We start from the raw sequence: 16,616 nt of genomic DNA, 5'->3' as shown, positions 1-16,616 counted from the left end.
CCGGCATTTAAGGGCGCCTGGCTGGCTTAGCCAGTGGAGTGTGCAACTCTTGATCTCGGGGTTGTAGGTTCGAGCCCCACGTTGGGCACAGAGATTACTTGAATATAAAATCTTTTAACAAGAGAAAAAGAAAAGAAAAATCGTAGATGTGACTTAGAAATAGAGCCTTAACACTGACTGGCCGGCGAGAAGCCGGGGCTCAGCTTATATTTGTTTTCATATTCCCCAGAACCTAGGAAGGTCTCAATAAATATTAAATGATACGCACAAAGATCAGATGCAAATCCATTCTGGATTCATGCCTCCTACAACTGCCAGAAACAAGCACCTGCCTTCCTTCATGCCGAGCCTGCATCAGCATAAGGCTCTTTCTGAAACATTATCCCCATTCCACACATAGATCTTGGCCGACAAATTAAAAGGATCGTCATGGGAATGAATCACAGCCAACCCACTATTATATATTTAATGTCCAGAGCCTTGTGGGTACATAAGCCTCTTAGAAGTGAGTTAGGATCTTCACTAGGCATTAGCAGAGGAACACAGATGGGTAGGTACCCAATCTGCATAACACTGACTGACATTTGTGGGATGCTTTAACGTTAACACAGTCCAGAACTCCATGGAAATGACGGCTTATCTTCTTTTTTTAGGTGATGAAGATCTAGGACATTCTCTGTCATGCATACCTACAGACTATTAATACTGAAGGAATCTTATATCTCACTGGGTCACCCTCCAGAGAAAGGAGACCCTCCTTCCGTGTGCCCAGCAGCCTGGCTTCCTTCTTCTGGTCTCTTGTACTGTGTTGGTCTGCTCGCGTTCATCACAGAGCCAATCTATACCAAGACCCCACTGCGTGGGTCTCGTATAACCAGTTACCACTAGGTTATACCGTGATTAAAACCTCTTAGTGTTTTAGAGCCATGCAGAACATATGGCAAGAGTAGATTTAGTCTCTAGGCTGCTCCCCAATTACATCGTCCGTTACTGACCTAAGCAATGGGACTAAGAAGAGTGGGGTGAACGAAAAGGGACTATTCATCCTTGCATAAGTCCATAAATGCCCAGACGCGAGCAATCTGCTACGGACATCTACTCTGCAAACACTTAGCCCACTTGTGATTCTCTTTGTAGCTTCGCCTTCATCTGAAGTTTCGAACAACAGTTCCTGGAAGCCTAAGTGGCTTAACACTTCTTCAGTTGTGATTCCTAAATAGAAAACATTATCCCGTGGCAGAAGTGAGTGCTATCGGATGGAGAAAAGGAAATCCAAGCAGAGCCAACGTCTCAAAGAGTCTCTTAGGAGAAAGAAGAGAGACAAAAAGAATCTCTTAAGTACACAACTCTGCCTTGTGGCACGAATGCTTCTTGGGTGTTGAGAACTCACTCTCTAGTACCTGGAAATAAATTACTGTCATGCTGGTCGGGTCAAAGGCCAGGCTGGGGGACGGGGTAGGATGTCCACCCTCTTCTCGACTTCCCACCGTATAACCCTTCTCAACCAGGTATCCCGCAGGGAATTAAGCCCTGATACCCGGAAGCATCTGCTGGAGGTGATGGATTAACTTTTCTCCTTTGCATCTAGCATGGTCGTAAATCTGTACTGAGAGCATTTTCTGTAGGGATTAATGCTTTCGTGGAACCCAGGCTGAAAGAGTCTGCATGCAGAGGACTACATTTTGTTTCTTAACAAGCATAATGTGTTCTAGGCCACCCGGTTTTTGGTCATCTGTAATGCGAGCCCTAGGAAACTAATACAACAGAGTTTTTGTAGTTTTCTATGTAAAGATATTAACATCTTGGTTAGACACATTCCTATTTTTTTTTACGTTTTTGATGCTAACATAAAAATATTATCTTGAGGGGCGCCTGGGTGGCGCAGTCGGTTAAGCGTCCGACTTCAGCCAGGTCACGATCTCGCGGTCCGTGGGTTCGAGCCCCGCGTCGGGCTCTGGGCTGATGGCTTGGAGCCTGGAGCCTGTTTCCGATTCTGTGTCTCCCTCTCTCTCTGCCCCTCCCCCCTTCATGCTCTGTCTCTCTCTGTCCCAAAAATAAATAAACGTTGAAAAAAAAAATTAAAAAAAAAAATATCTTGAAAAAATGTATTTTCTAATTATCTGTTGGTACTACATGGAAATATAATTGATTTTCCTATACTGGCCTTATATTATGTGTCTTGGCATAAATGTCTTTGGTGTGGATTTCTTTGAGGGGTGGGCTGGACTTGGTCTTCGGGATATAGCTTGCCAACTCCTGCCTGGCTAACGGATGTGACATAAACATTCAGACCCAGTATTGCTGGATTTTCTGATTTTACAAGAGAAACTGGAAATAAGGAGTGTTCTTTAATTTGAAATCACCTGATTTTTAAAATATTTCAATAAGCACTAATTTGGTTGCGGGGGTGGGGGGTGCTGGCTGGCTCAGCTGGTAGGTAGAGCATGTGACACTTGATCTTGGGGCTGTGAGTTCAAGCCCCACGTTGGATGTAGAGATTACTTAAAAATAAAATCTTCAAAAAAAATAAACACTATTTTTTTTTCACCAATGTACTGGATGAAAAAGGAAAACAGAAAGAAAAAGAATCTTCCTGGCCCCATGGACCGTGGAACATATTTGTTACATCATAAATGTGGTTCTCTTTAAAAATGTAACGTACCCTTCTTTGTTTCCTTTAATGCTCTTTGCCTTGGCTTTAATATTGTCTGACACTAAGAGAAGATTCACATTTTCTTTTAACTTATATTTGCCTGGCATGCCTTCTCCCGTTCTTTACGGTCAATCTCTATGAGTCACTTTGTTTTAAACATATCTCTTTTCTCAGCTTATAGTTGGGTTTTACTCTGTAATCCAGCCATATTTTTTTAAATCTTGATGTGTAGCCCATTTACGGTTATTGATGTACGCAATACGATTCATTTTAATCTGCTTCCTCTGGGATGAAAGCCTGGGCTTCTGAGGGCAAGGACTCACCTGCAGAAGAGACCAACACTGCAGCAAAGATTTAGAACACGCATGTGGTCAAGATGGCTACATCGATAGGGCTCGATATGTGTAAACACTCCTTGGGGTGTATAACTTTGGGTGTGTTGAATATTTAAAAGATCGTTCGCATTTATCGACAGTTACATCACTGATTCCCTTGAAAGAAAACCACAGAAGAAGAAGAAGAAGAAGAAGAAGAAGAAGAAGAAGAAACTATGCTTCCCTTCCTCCTTTCTTTCTCCAACGTTCAAAGGAGCCCGAAGCCAGCTGGGTGGTGGGTTTTTACGCTCCCCCCACCTTTCTTAGCTTCTGGCTGTCGAGCAGCTGACCGTAATTTCGAGAAGTGGAGAATTCAGGCATGTGACAGTGGGGACTCACTCTGTTGCCCAAAGCAACTGGAAAACCTTGCTCTGGTTTTACAGTCCTGCCACTCAAGCTGCCAAAAGACAGAAAAGGAATCGTGAGAAAATTGCCTCCTGATTGTAGACCTTCTACTTCTCCGTCCTCAGCAGGGGGTGGGATTAATAGGGGAGGGTCGTGCCGTTCCTCAATCCACTAGCCCCTCTCCTATGTCACAGGCCCTGAATTCACTTCTTTGCCCCCTGCACTGTCCAGGTCCCCGGTATAAACCCAGATGGGCTGGACTAAGGGGGGTCTGCTGCCAGGAAATGCTGAGAAGGAACAGGAAAGCAGAGAACCTCTTGGGCAGGCTGTGGATAGGATAATGGACTCCCCAGCTGAACCTCCAGGCACCTGCGATGGAAAGAATCATCACCTCTCCTTCCACTGAAACGTAAGGGCTCAGAAGGATCGGGTCGCCCCGATTCCAGCCAGCCCAAGCTGGCAAGGACCCGAGGCTGTGTTTTCTCAGCCTCGAAGGCCAGCTGCGTTTTGTACAGCACAGCCCAGTGAGGCAGTGAGCCCGGTTACTTGAGCCTCCGTGAGGTCTCCTGTAAGGTTCCATTAGAAACTTCACACCGACCAGAAGGCAGTGATTCAAGTTTTAGGCTTGCAAAAGCCCTGCCCTGGGTCCTAAGGAGTATGTGTGTATACATTTTAGAGTTTATTTATTTATTTTGAGAGAAAGAGAGAAAGTATGAGCAGGGGAGGGGCAGGGAGAGAGGGAGAGAGAATCCCAAGCAGGCCCTGTGCTGTCAGTGCAGAGCCCAATAAAGGACTCGAAATCATGAACCGTGAGATCATGATCTGAGTTGGAAATCAAGAGTCAGACACTTAACCAACTGAGCTGCCCAGGTGCCCAGAGACTGATTTATTTTAAAGAATTGGCTTACAGACTTGTGGAGGCTTGGAGAGTCCAGTTCAAGTCCTAAAGCAGTCTGCTGGTGAACCGGGAAGAGCCAAGGTTGCAGATGAAGTCCAAAGTCCATCTGCTGGCAGAGTTCCCTTGCTCCGGGAAGGTCAGCCTTTGGTTCTGTTCAGGCCTTCAACTGATTAGATGAGGCCCACCCAAATTATGGAGGGCAATCTGCTTTCTTCAAAGTTCTCTCCCACTCATTCCCCTGATTCTTGAACCACTAACTTCTATTTCCCAAAAATATCTTTTTTTGTGTGTTTATTTATTTTTAGAGACAGAGAGGAGGGAGGGGGAGAGAGAGGGAGAGAGAGAATTCCAACCATGCTCTGCATTCAGCACAGACACAGACTCGGGGCTCAGATTCATGAACCATGAGATCATGACCTGAACTGAGATCAAGGGTCAGATGCGTAACCGACTGAGCCACCCAGGCGCCCCTCTCCCAAATATCTTAATGTTTTTTCTCTGCCGGGGGCCTTTGGTCACTGAAACACTCAGCACTGTGGAATGAATCCCCAGAGATGCTTGCTCATGGAATCTTCTGCGTATGCTTCCTTCCCATTGCTGTCGGCTGCCATCTTGATGACCCTCTCTGTCCTTGTCTGTACTCTGCTCCCCCTGCTTCTACTGGCCTAGGCTCCTAGCAGACATTTACACACGCTTAAGGCCACCTGTCTCACATGCTGGACAGTCCCTCCCTCCGTGTCGTTTGTCCCCTTCAGAGGAAAATTAGAACGAGTACAAATAAGAACATTGATGAGCAACAAATAGCAAAGATTGAATGTAATGTTTTGTTGACGATCACATTTCATTTCAAGTATTCCTCAGCTCCATTTCTCTTATATTTGGCTTCCTGTTCTCTGCTATTGAGAAAACTGAGCAGATGGCAGAGTGAATGGGGATTTGCTCACCAGTGGCCACTGACCGATGAACAGAAAGTGTTTCTCAAAACCAGAACATATGCAAAGATCTGTATGTGCAGATTTTTTGAGTGCCTATTTTTATTTTTGAGAGAGAAAGAGGCGCAGAGGGAAAGTGGGACAAAGGATCCAAAGCAGGCTCCGTGCTGACAGCAGCGAGCCTGATGCGGGGATTGAACTCACAAACAGGGAGATCGTGACCTGAGCCAAAGTCGGACGCTCAACCAACTGAGCCACCCAGGCACCCGTGTATATGCAAGTTAATTGACCTCTAAGAGATAAACCCGATGGACATATTTACAATTTATAAAAGTGGAGAAGGATCAGAAGGATCATTTCTTGAGTGCACAAGCATACAGAGCCCCACAGTGGGGACTGGGAAAATGCCCGAAAGATCAAGAAGTATAGACACGTGGAGCTTGAGAAAATTTAGAGAACACCTTAACCCACCAACCAATGCATAACTGAAACAGTGTGAAAGCGGCAAATAAACACCCAGAAAGGTGTCAGACGCACCCCCTCCTATTCCCCAGATACCTAATTCCTACCCAAGCTAAAGTCCCCTGGTCAAATTGTTGCTCAATCCTTACAGATGGCCCAATGCACTCCAACCTACATGCCATCACCTCCCCTCCAAACCCTTGGAGAAGCGTGCCGCCACATACTCTGTCTGGCACAGGGTTGTGCTATCTAGAACACTGGCACAGCTTTGCTTTGCTGTTGATCAGCGTTTCCATGCTTGGTCTTTTTTTTTTTCCCTCATTGGATTGGAACGTTCTTGAGGGTTATGTGAACTGCTCCCTTCTCTATATCCCTCAGAGCACAGGGGGACATAACACAGGGATCACAATGATCACTCAAGAAATATGGTTGATTCGTTAAGATGTGTCCCATTTTCACCCAGGTCATCAGGAAATAACCAGAGAACACCCACCTAGTTACTCAGCGAAGGTAATAATAACAATAATCCTATGGGCAGCTGGCAGGTTCTGAGTGCTTATTCCAGGCTAAGTTATATTTTAACCCACTCAATATTTAGCACTTACATTTTAATCCATTTAGTGCTTAGTAACAAATCTGTGAAAGAGACACGTTTCTTATCCCCATTTTACGGATGAAGAAACTGAGGCACGGTGAACCAGGTCTACAGTTAATACGTGACAGAGCCAGTTTTGGAACCCAGATTAACTGGCTCTAGAGCCAGAACTCTTAACCACTATGCAGATTATGTCTAAACCCTTCCAGGATGCTTTAAGAACTAGCCTATGTGCCCGGCACACAGAAATAGACATGTTAAAGTGTCAGATTTGAAAAACGTGCACGATACTCCACTACATACAGCATAAACACCTCCGTCTTCCATTGGTAACCCTTCAAGATTTTCGCCAACTTAGTCTAGACCCTTCTCTCCATCTTCCCTGCTGGACCACTTATAGGACCCCGAACACTTTCAAGACTTCCCTCTTTGGCAACCATGCCTAAATCTTACCGCTGGGCGACCCCTGCACCCCAGAGCTATCTGCCCAAATTATGGCTGCCTCATAAGACCCAACTTGGATCTGTCCTACCTCACTTCACCCACTCCCTTTCCTTCCCCATCAGAATTCCCTCCCTCTCCCAATAATTAGACGGTATCTGTGACAACGTTACCCTAATGACTTGCATTCAGATAAGCTTCCATGCGTGGGGTCAGAGCTGGTCAGCTGGTCGCATGTGAGGCATGTGCCTCAGGAAAAAAAAAAAACAAACAAGTTTCACACTCCAAAGTTTCACACTCATAAATAAGGCGGGAAAAATGATGAAGGGTTATTATAACAATAAGCCTGGATCCACTCAAATTTACTTTTAAAAATAAACGCTCCCCACTCAGTACTTTCTCATTAGCAACAAATCACTGGTACACCTTTCACGACTAATCGGACCCACCAGAGTGTGTTAAGAGCAAGGCTTCAAACTGTTGCACTAATTCTCTGGCTGCAAAGGCTCTGCAAGGCACCGATTACGTCCTACTTTCTTCAAGAGCCTCTCCCCGTGCTTCAGCCATAGGAGAAACGTATTACCTGTGAATGGCATTGACCCGGACTACCTTGACCAGACTCCATCGAAGGTTTGGGGAGACCAGCTCCCAGGGCAGGAGCCAGGGCACGGGGTGGGGGGGGGGGGAATTGAGCAGCTGGTAAACACGCATTTACCGCACCCCCTCCGGGCACCAAGTCCTGCAAGGAGAACACCCCAGATAATGGATAGTGGAGAAGGGGCCCATCCCCACCCTCTAAAAAGGGTGTATAGGAGACAAGACCAACAAATATGTAATCAGCATAAACACGCAGAGAAAAATACAGTAATTCCAAGAGTATGTTGAGGGGGAGGAATGAATGGGTTAGGTGGGAGAAACGAACCACAAGATCACTGGGAGAGAAGACACTGGTTGTTGTGTCTCTCCCTCACCTAGTTATTAGTACCCGGAGAAGAAAGCCCCAGAGCGCAGTCTGGAGCGGACCTCGAAGCGACATTCTCACTGTTGGCAAAGGCTGGGGATCAGAGCCGGGCTCTAGACTTGTTAGACCTCCCTCAGGAGCATGGGGCTGTCAATATCCACCAGCCTACCACGTGAGAGTCGCCTATCCTCTCCGGCAATCCACCCCGGGCTCCCTCCCTCTATGGTTCTTTCCAGAACATTCTCGTAGCTCCCTGCTGTTCTTGGAAGGAAAGAAAATCCAACGCCGAATATATCTTAGCTGTGGATGACTGTCCACCTCTTGAGCTCCTTGCTAGGAAGAAATCGTCGTGTGTAACATGGAGACCCAGCTGGCTGTTCGCTACCTCACAAAGTCGGTGGGTGCCCCCCCCAGAGAGAGATGCTCAATGACAAAGGAAGGTTAGGAGATGCCACGCTGCCTTCCCCCCAAGTTACAATCATTGGTGATTACGTGAAAAAAGGAACCTTTCCGCTAATAAGCTGTCTTCCCCGTAATCATTTATAGTCACTATTTTTACATAAATCTCACAAAATGTCACTGTATATGAAAGATGCTTATTAACTTCTTCTTGCAATGTCATCTTAACGGACTCGAAAAATCAGCAGGCTCTCCCTCGTATATTTGACTAGCCCAAGAATTCTCAGATGATACAGCTTGGCAGAGTTTTGGCATGGCCCCAAAACCTGGAAAAATCTGTTCTTAAACCATACCCCTGAGCAGCTTTGCAAAAGCTATGTATAATCCCCTAAGGATCTAGGATTCCTGTTTCTAAAATAAGTTCGTGAATTAAACTTTTAGGGGGCACTGCCTTGTGAGTTCATAGTTTCAATATCATGCTGTGGCTGTTTCTATGACCATCAATGCTGTAGACTGTGCTTCCCTCCCCCGATTTATATAGGAGATCCTAATGCCCCAGGTGATGGTATTAGGAGGTGGGGTCCTTTGGGAGGCGGTGAGGACACGAGGGTTGAGCCCTCGTGAAAGGGATTAGTGCTTTGCAAAAAAAAAAAAAAAAAAAAAAAAGATCACACGGGTCTCCTTTGCCCCCTCTGTTGTGTGAGGATACAGCAAAAAGACAACCAGCTAGGACCTGAAAAGTGTCCCTCACTAGTCACCGAATCTGCCAGTGCCTTGATCTTGGACTTCCTAGCCTCCAGAAAGAAATAATTGTTTCTAAACCCCCACCCCATGGTATTCTGTGATAAAGTCAGCAAAGTTTTCTAGCAGAGGCTTGTTAATGTTTTATCAGCAACAGTAGGATAGAATGCAAGTGTCCCCAATGGCACAGAGGACCTGGGCTCCTATCTTGGACTCACCACTAACCAGTTAAGCAGCGATAACATGAGCTCCCTGACTCATGTCATGTCATGAGCTCCCGTCGGCTCCCTGACTTCAGTTTCTCCCGTGTTTGGAAAGGAGGTTACTATAGATCCCACACAGAATTGTGGAGGAGATCACATGGGAAAATGCCCAAGGGTCTCTTTTGTGAAGGAAGGAATGTATGCATGTGAAGCACGGTGCTGATGCTCGGATTTTTTTACCCTCCCCGTGGTCACAGGGGACGGGCCAGCAGATTGGAGAGGGTCGTAAAATCCAAATCGAGGCTTCCACACAAGTCCACCGCGTTCATCAAAACGTCACCGTGCGGCTGGGGCGCCTGGGTGGTTCGGTCACTCGAGCGTCCTGCTCTTGGTTTCAGCTCAGGTCATGCTCTCTGAGTTCATGGGTTTGAGCCCCATGTTGGGCTGTGGGCTGCCAGTGCAAAGCCTGCTTGGGATCCTCTCTCTTCCTCTCTCTCTGCTCCTCCTCTGCTTGTACACTCACTCTCTCTGTCTCTCAAAATAAATAAACTTTTTAAAAAATGTCATAGCATGTGGCATTTGGCCATTGAGCTTTGAACCTTGGAAATGTACTTTGGTTAAACCGAAAGGGTGAAAGATCCTTGGATAATATATGTGCCCTCGTTCTTTTTTTTATGAGTACTTCCCTCTGTATCAAAGCAGCTAAGCTTTTAAAACGTCTTCCTTAAGGAACAAGGGCAAACTGTAACCCTCTTCCGTGTTCATTTGTCCTTCGGACATCATGTGAGATCAGCACTTTTTCATACGTGTAGGATGGGCTCATGGGCCATCTGAGGGAATCCAGATAAATATCTGCACTCCCAATGCACGATGCATAAAACACTTAGAGCAATGCCCGGAACAGGGGAAGCATCATGGACGTGAGTAGCTTTTATGGCATCTGTGCAGAGTGAAGTGGACTCGACTAGCACCTTGGAATTCTGACCTCCTTCAAAGCCCTTCCAGAAAGTCTAGGGGGTCCCCTAGTGCAAACAGACTTGCCCAGCAACCTTCCAGACCTCGGACACACCCTTCAATACCAGGGTAAATACAGTATCATTTACCAAATTCGGACCTGGATGAATTACAGTAGGTCCCTGCTGGGAGACAGCGCGGCACATGAAGCCAAGCTTTTGGAGTCAGACCGACCCAGAATCAAACCCAAGCGCAGACCCTTCCTAAGTCTGGGACTCTGAGTAGGTTGCTTGACCTGAGCCTCACTTTCCCTGTTATTCCGAACCCAGAAGATTTTTATGTTACCAAGTACTTACACATAATTTACTAAGTACTTAACAAATATCAACTTAGTTAATTCTCTGTACAAGCCTATGATGTAGGTACAAAAAAAAAAAAAACCTTTCTCATTTGTATTTTCTTTAAGTTGCGATAAAAAAAAACGTTTTGTCGTTCTTTTTGATCTTGTTCACCCCACTGGCTACATTTAGGTAATTGCCTTTGGTGTTCTTGCACAACCATAAAAATACGATGGCGGGTCCTTTCCTTTGCACCGTACTTTTACAACGCCATTTTGTGTATTGCTTTCTACACTTGACTGAATACTTTGACTTATTTCATTGAATTTTTCAGCAACCATTTTGTTTTTTTAATTTGGATTCAACTTAGTTAACATAGAGTGTACTATTATTGGTTTCAGGAGCAGAATTTAGTGATTCGTCACTTACATATGACACCCAGTGCTCATCCCAACAAGTGTCCTCCTTAATGCATCACCCATTTAACCCTCCCCCCAACCCATCTCCGCTCCAGCGACTCTCAGTTTATTCTCTGTACTTAAGAGTCTCTTATGGTTTGCCTCTCTCTGTTTTTATCTCATTTTGTTTTTCCTTCTAGTCCCCTGATGTTTATCTGTTTTGTTTCTTACGTTCCACATATGAGTGGATATCATATGATATTTATCTTTCTCTGATTGACTTATTTTGCTTAGCATAATACACTCTTGTTCCACCCACGTTGTTGCAAATGGCAAGACTTTATTCTTTTTGGTCGCCGAGTAATATTCCATGGTGTCTGTATACCACATCTTCTTTTCCCATTCGTCCATGAGATTGCTTTGATCGCATCTTACAAATGGTCAGATGAAGCCCAGAGAGCTTAAGGCATCCTCTCAAGGTCACATGCCTAGGAAATGATGGCATCTATTAAAATAAAATTTGAGTTTTAAGGTTTCTAATTGACTTACTCTCTGGATATCAACATACATGGAAAAAATAGTGGATTCTGGAATTCAGTAGACTTTGGCACAAATCCTCATTCTTCCTCTTATGTACGACTTTACACCAGTGACTCTGATCTCCAACTCCTCATTATTCAAACAGGCAAGTCATACTTACATCACAAGTTTTCGCAATAAGTGCGGTTTTTTTTTAATTTTTTTATTTATTTTTGGGACAGAGAGAGACAGAGCATGAACGGGGGAGGGGCAGAGAGAGAGGGAGACACAGAATCTGAAACAGGCTCCAAGCTCCAAGCCATCAGCCCAGAGCCCGACGCGGGGCTCGAACTCACGGACCGCGAGATCGTGACCCGGCTGAAGTCGGACGCTTAACCGACTGCGCCACCCAGGCGCCCCAATAAGTGCGTTTTAAATAACTATGTAATTAATTACACTTTCAATTATTACATTTTTCAAAATATTATATTATGGATATACCCATGCATACTGTGTATCATCTGGTATGTATGCGTGTTATCAATATCTGCACATATGGAAGTGTGCATGTGTGTGTGTGTGTGTGTGTGTGTGTGTGTGTGTGTCTGTGTGTGATCCAATACCGTGACTGTTTCACGCAGACGCCCATTAAAGGTAGGTTCCCCTTTTCCCTTCTGGATAAAGATCAGTTAGAAGAAAAATCACTCAGCAGTTGCCTGTGATACTTCCAGATCTCCCCAAACCTTTTCAGTATGAAGACATTCGCCGGGATCCCTGGGTGTTTTTATTCTTTCCCCAGATTGTCTACTTGTCTGGTTCTCTGTTGCCCTATCACACGGAGACGTCCCAGACTTGTTCTATTACATAATGAAAGAAACCCCACTATTTTGGACTTGGTGCAAAGCCCGCTGCAACGCTCACATTCAATATGCTTTGGTTGAATGACTAAACACATGAATGAGGTTACCTAGGCATCTAGAGAAGTATACGAGCTAAGAAATCCGTGAGGATTCTTTTCTCTACATAGGTGAAGTCATTTCCATTGGAGCTAATAGTTTCTTTCAAGCAGTACTACTTGGGAAACCCGTTTTAATGCATAGGGAGTAATAATATTGAATCTTCATATTGATCATCTTATACAAGGAGCTATTTTTTAAGTAGAAGAAAAATTTACTGTTTTCGTTTAAGCGTCTCTCATTCTCTTTATTCTCTTTTTTTAATATTTATTTACTTATTCATTTATTATTTTGAGAAAGAGAGAGAGAGCATGAGTGGGGGAAGACAGACAGAAAAAGAGAGAGAGAGAGAGAGAGAGAGAGAGAGAGAGAGAGAGAGAGAGAATCCCATGCAGGTTCCATACTGTCAGCACAGAGCCCAATGTGGGGCTCGAAATCACCAACCATGAGATCCTGACATGTGCCAAAATCTAGAGTTGGATGCTTAACCGACTGAGCCACCCAGGGGCCCAATCTCTCTCTCTCTCTTTTTTTGTTTGTTTGTTTATTTATTTATTTTGAGAGAAAGAGGGAGAGAATGTGAGTAGGGGAGGGGCAGAGAGAGAGGGAGAGACAGAATCCCAAGGAGGCTTTGCACTGTCATCACAGAGCCCGACGTGGGGCTCTGTCTCACAAACCTTGAGATCATGACCTGAGCCAAAATCAAGAGTCGGACGCTTACCTGACTGAGCCCCAGGTGCCCCTGTTCTCTCTCTTTTTCAAAATAAAGAGGATGGAGGCAAACATCAGCCTTTCTCCGTCCACATAATTACGACTCTTGAGTTTGTGAATTACATGAAGTTGTGTCGTGCCTAATGCTTTGTGTTTAAATCAGAATCCATTTCTCTACCAAGATAAGAACCAATGATCCCCAACTTACGCTTGTAGGACCAGCCCACGGGCAGAGGGCATCATCTCGCGGGACAGACGTGTGCACTCTTGTAGACCCCGCACTCGTAGCTGTTTCCCCAGTTGAGGAACGGCTGCTCTGTAAACCTCTTCTCAGGGGGTCCTTCCATAGTCTCTTAGCACACGGTGTCCCATGGGAAAGCGGTGTCTCCTCCAGCATCCTTCTGGCTGTTCCTCCCTGAAGAAGGCTGGAGTCCCACAAAGCTCCAGTTCGGAACCTCTCCACGGATGGAGCATCTTTGGGGAGAGAAAGAAATATGGTGCCAGATAAGCATGGCCTCAAGGCACAAGGGCGCACTGGGGGTGCGGGAGGGAAGGGGACGTGGGTGGCCTTCCTATGCGTAGCTGAAATGGTGAATTTGGAATTAAGACACCAAAATTCTAGGTCCAGTTCTATCATTAACTGAAAACTTCCTCCTGTGTATTTAGAAAAAAAATATATATCTTCTAACCCCAGGGTTTTAAGCGACATCGGAGGGAGTCACCACCACCCGGTGCAGTAGGCTTAGGTTTCTTGGGTTGTTTCAACAGCCTGATGTGGACAGTTGGAGATGAAGTAAAATGACACGGACCAGGCCTGGTCTCGTTATTTCACTGCTTGGAGGCTTCGCGCCCTGTCACAGAGGGTCATGTCCTGACTTTGCATCTTTCTGAAAGGCTGAGCTTCCTGATGAGATGCTCTAGTGTCTTCAGATGCTGTGATTATGGTGATGGGTTGAGGCCAGTGGTTATTTGGGAACTGCCGGAAGCCAGAGCTGCCCTAGAGCTAACCCGGTGAGGCCCTTGTCCCTCACTCTGCGACTGGAAAACGGGGCGAAAACCTTCAAATATCAACAACCGGGTACATCGGAGGAGTGGCTGATCATAATGGGTGCTTGGGTGGATGCATAATGGCTGCATGATGGGTGCAGGTGCTCCCTGGTAAGCAGCCAGCAGAAACTCCCGGGGCATCTGGTGGCAAGAAACAGAAACTCACTCCAGCTAGCTCACAAAGCGGGGGAAGGATTTGAGGGTGTCCACGGGCATTGCTTGCCATCTGTGAAACATGACCCCCATCCCCGGGGCGCGGGTACTGAAGCCTGGGGAGCCATCGGGAACTCGGGCAACTTCTCTCTGTTCCCCCCTCGGCGGGGCCGTGTGTGACCTTGTTTTTGGGGCCAGCTTCTGTAGTCACTCACTCACCTGCACGGCCCCTCATGACTCACGTCTCGAGCTGCAGCGTGTGACCTTTCCGTTCCCCCAACCAGGGCTAATTGCTTCAGTTTCTGCGCCTCAGTTTCCAATTTCTAACGGTTATTTATTATTGAGAGACACAGAGAGAGAGACAGAGCATGAGGATGGGGAGGGCCTGAGACAGGGGGAGACACAGAATCCGAGGCGGGCTCCAGGCCCCGAGCTGTCCACCCAGAGCCCGACGCAGGGCTCGAACTCGCGCACCTCGAGATCAGGACCTGAGCCGAAGTCAGACGCTTAACCAGAGGAGCCACCCAGGCGCCCCTCCGATTTCTAAAGCTCTCTGAGATTACCCATCTAATTTGGCTGTCTCCCCACAACCTGAACCCTATCAAAATGACCACATCAAAGGGTGGTCTTCTCGCATGTATACACAGTCTCTGTGTTGTAACTCACTAATTTAAACACTGCACAGAACAAAATATAAACAGGCGTACTCAAGGCGTGTTTAAAGTGTAGTTTATTACACAGAATATATGTTCATTTTAGAGAAATTAGAAAGCACAAAGGAGGATATAAATAACCCATAATCTAGGAAATTCTATGTATCTCTTTTGCATGTGTAAATATAGATACTATTTTTACAACATGAAATTACATTACACTTATTGTTTTGTGACCTTTTGTTACTCAATCACCTATGACGAGCGTCTTTCAACTTGTCATCCTTTCAAATTAAAGAAAACCGAGATTTTGATCCGGGGATGTCAGTTCATATTTACTGAACATCTTACTCGTGTTTTTCTACCTCCTTCAGCGCCTTGAGCTTATTGAAACTTCACAGGGGCACAAAACAGGAAGCATTATGATCCCTCTTTTGTAGATGAGAACTCAGGGCACAGAAAGGTTAAGTCACTTCCCCAGAGCCATTCAGATGGAGAGTATTAGCTCCACGCCATCAAACAAGAGAGCCACATTCTTTTTTTTTTAAATTTCTGTTTAAGTTTGTTTTGAGAGAGAGAAAGAGAGACAGGGGAGGGGCACACAACCAGGGGAGGGGCAGAGAGAAGGAGAGACAGAATCCCAAGCGGCCCCCAGGCCATCGCCACAGAACTCGATGCGGAGCTCGAACTCAGGAACTGTGAGATCAGGACCTGAGCTGAGATCAAGAGTGGGACATTTACCCAACGGTGCCACCCCGGGCTCCCCAGAGCCACACTCTTAACCGCTACATCGTAGCAATTCCGCACACAAGTTCTAGTCTTTCCTGGCACAGAGTTTTGGGGACAGGAAAGAGAGACCAGGCAAGAGCCACGGAAGAGAGTATAAGAGAAAGACAGAGGGGCGCCTGGGTGGCACAGTCGGTTAAGCGTCCGACTTCAGCCAGGTCACGATCTCGCGGTCCGTGAGTTCGAGCCCCACGTCGGGCTCTGGGCTGATGGCTCAGAGCCTGGAGCCTGTTTCCGATTCTGTGTCTCCCTCTCTCTCTGCCCCTCCCCCGTTCATGCTCTGTCTCTCTCTGTCCCAAAAATAAATAAACGTTCAAAAAAAAAAAAAAAAGAGAAAGAGCTCAGTTTATTAAATTCCATCACCAGAGGAGACGGACCTCAGTGGTCTTGGATCTCCACTAAACTCAGGGACGTTTTATGTTCCTTTCCACCAATATATGTGTGTGGCTGACAAGTGACCAAATAAAAGCATCCTGGTTTCTGGAGAAACTGGTGTGTTTATCCATGTGTGGGATATTTCGACTCCTGGACACGCCCAGGAGTCCAAGGGTTTCCCTGGAAAAAAATGAAGTCATCAGAGTTGAGTCTGTTGGTAAGACTACTATAGAAGTAGAATATGTAGACCTAGAATTCCAAAGACTTAGAGGCAGGGAATAATCAGATTGAAGAAAATTTTCTTAACTAAAATGTCAAAAACAAGGCAGGGGCAGGGGCAGAGAGCAAAGAAAAAGTATAATAAATAGAAAAAAGAACATGGCAAACATTAATCCAAATAGAACTTCATCAGTATACAGATACATGGATTGCACTAGAAAAGTTCTGATCGAAATAAAGATGTTCTTACCATATAAATGTCAGGTGGAAGAAACTTTAAAGGATGTTATGTAAGGACAAAGAAGGTTAGCACATAATAAAAATTAATAAAAAATATTAGGTTGAGCCATATGAAACTGTCAATATTTGATGGATGTACGAAAGCGTGATTTCATATGAAGTAAAAGTAAAGTAAAGTAAAAGTGATATCATAATAGACTTAGGAAAAATTGAATTTCCTAAAGTATGATTTTAACATTCGTCTGTTACAACATGATTGACCA

The 16,616-nt window shown here is 45.5% G+C and overlaps 1 long non-coding RNA gene across 1 annotated transcript; it reads right to left on the bottom strand.

Annotated features, from left to right (window-relative positions):
• Positions 1-11,017: 11,017 nt before the first annotated feature.
• On the bottom strand, positions 11,018-14,392 carry LOC121015221 (uncharacterized). The gene is made up of 3 exons (XR_005783703.1): positions 14,300-14,392; positions 13,089-13,354; positions 11,018-11,199 (listed from the first exon to the last, which is right to left on the bottom strand). It is a non-coding gene; the product is annotated as an uncharacterized LOC121015221 (long non-coding RNA).
• Positions 14,393-16,616: the final 2,224 nt, after the last annotated feature.

This window comes from Herpailurus yagouaroundi, unplaced genomic scaffold (genome assembly GCF_014898765.1).
Source record: "Herpailurus yagouaroundi ecotype Mexico unplaced genomic scaffold, PumYag 206, whole genome shotgun sequence".
In the NCBI taxonomy this organism is placed as follows: Eukaryota; Metazoa; Chordata; class Mammalia; order Carnivora; family Felidae; genus Herpailurus; species Herpailurus yagouaroundi.
Note: the sequence above shows the minus strand (reverse complement) of the source record. Positions and strands in the feature narration are given on the sequence as shown.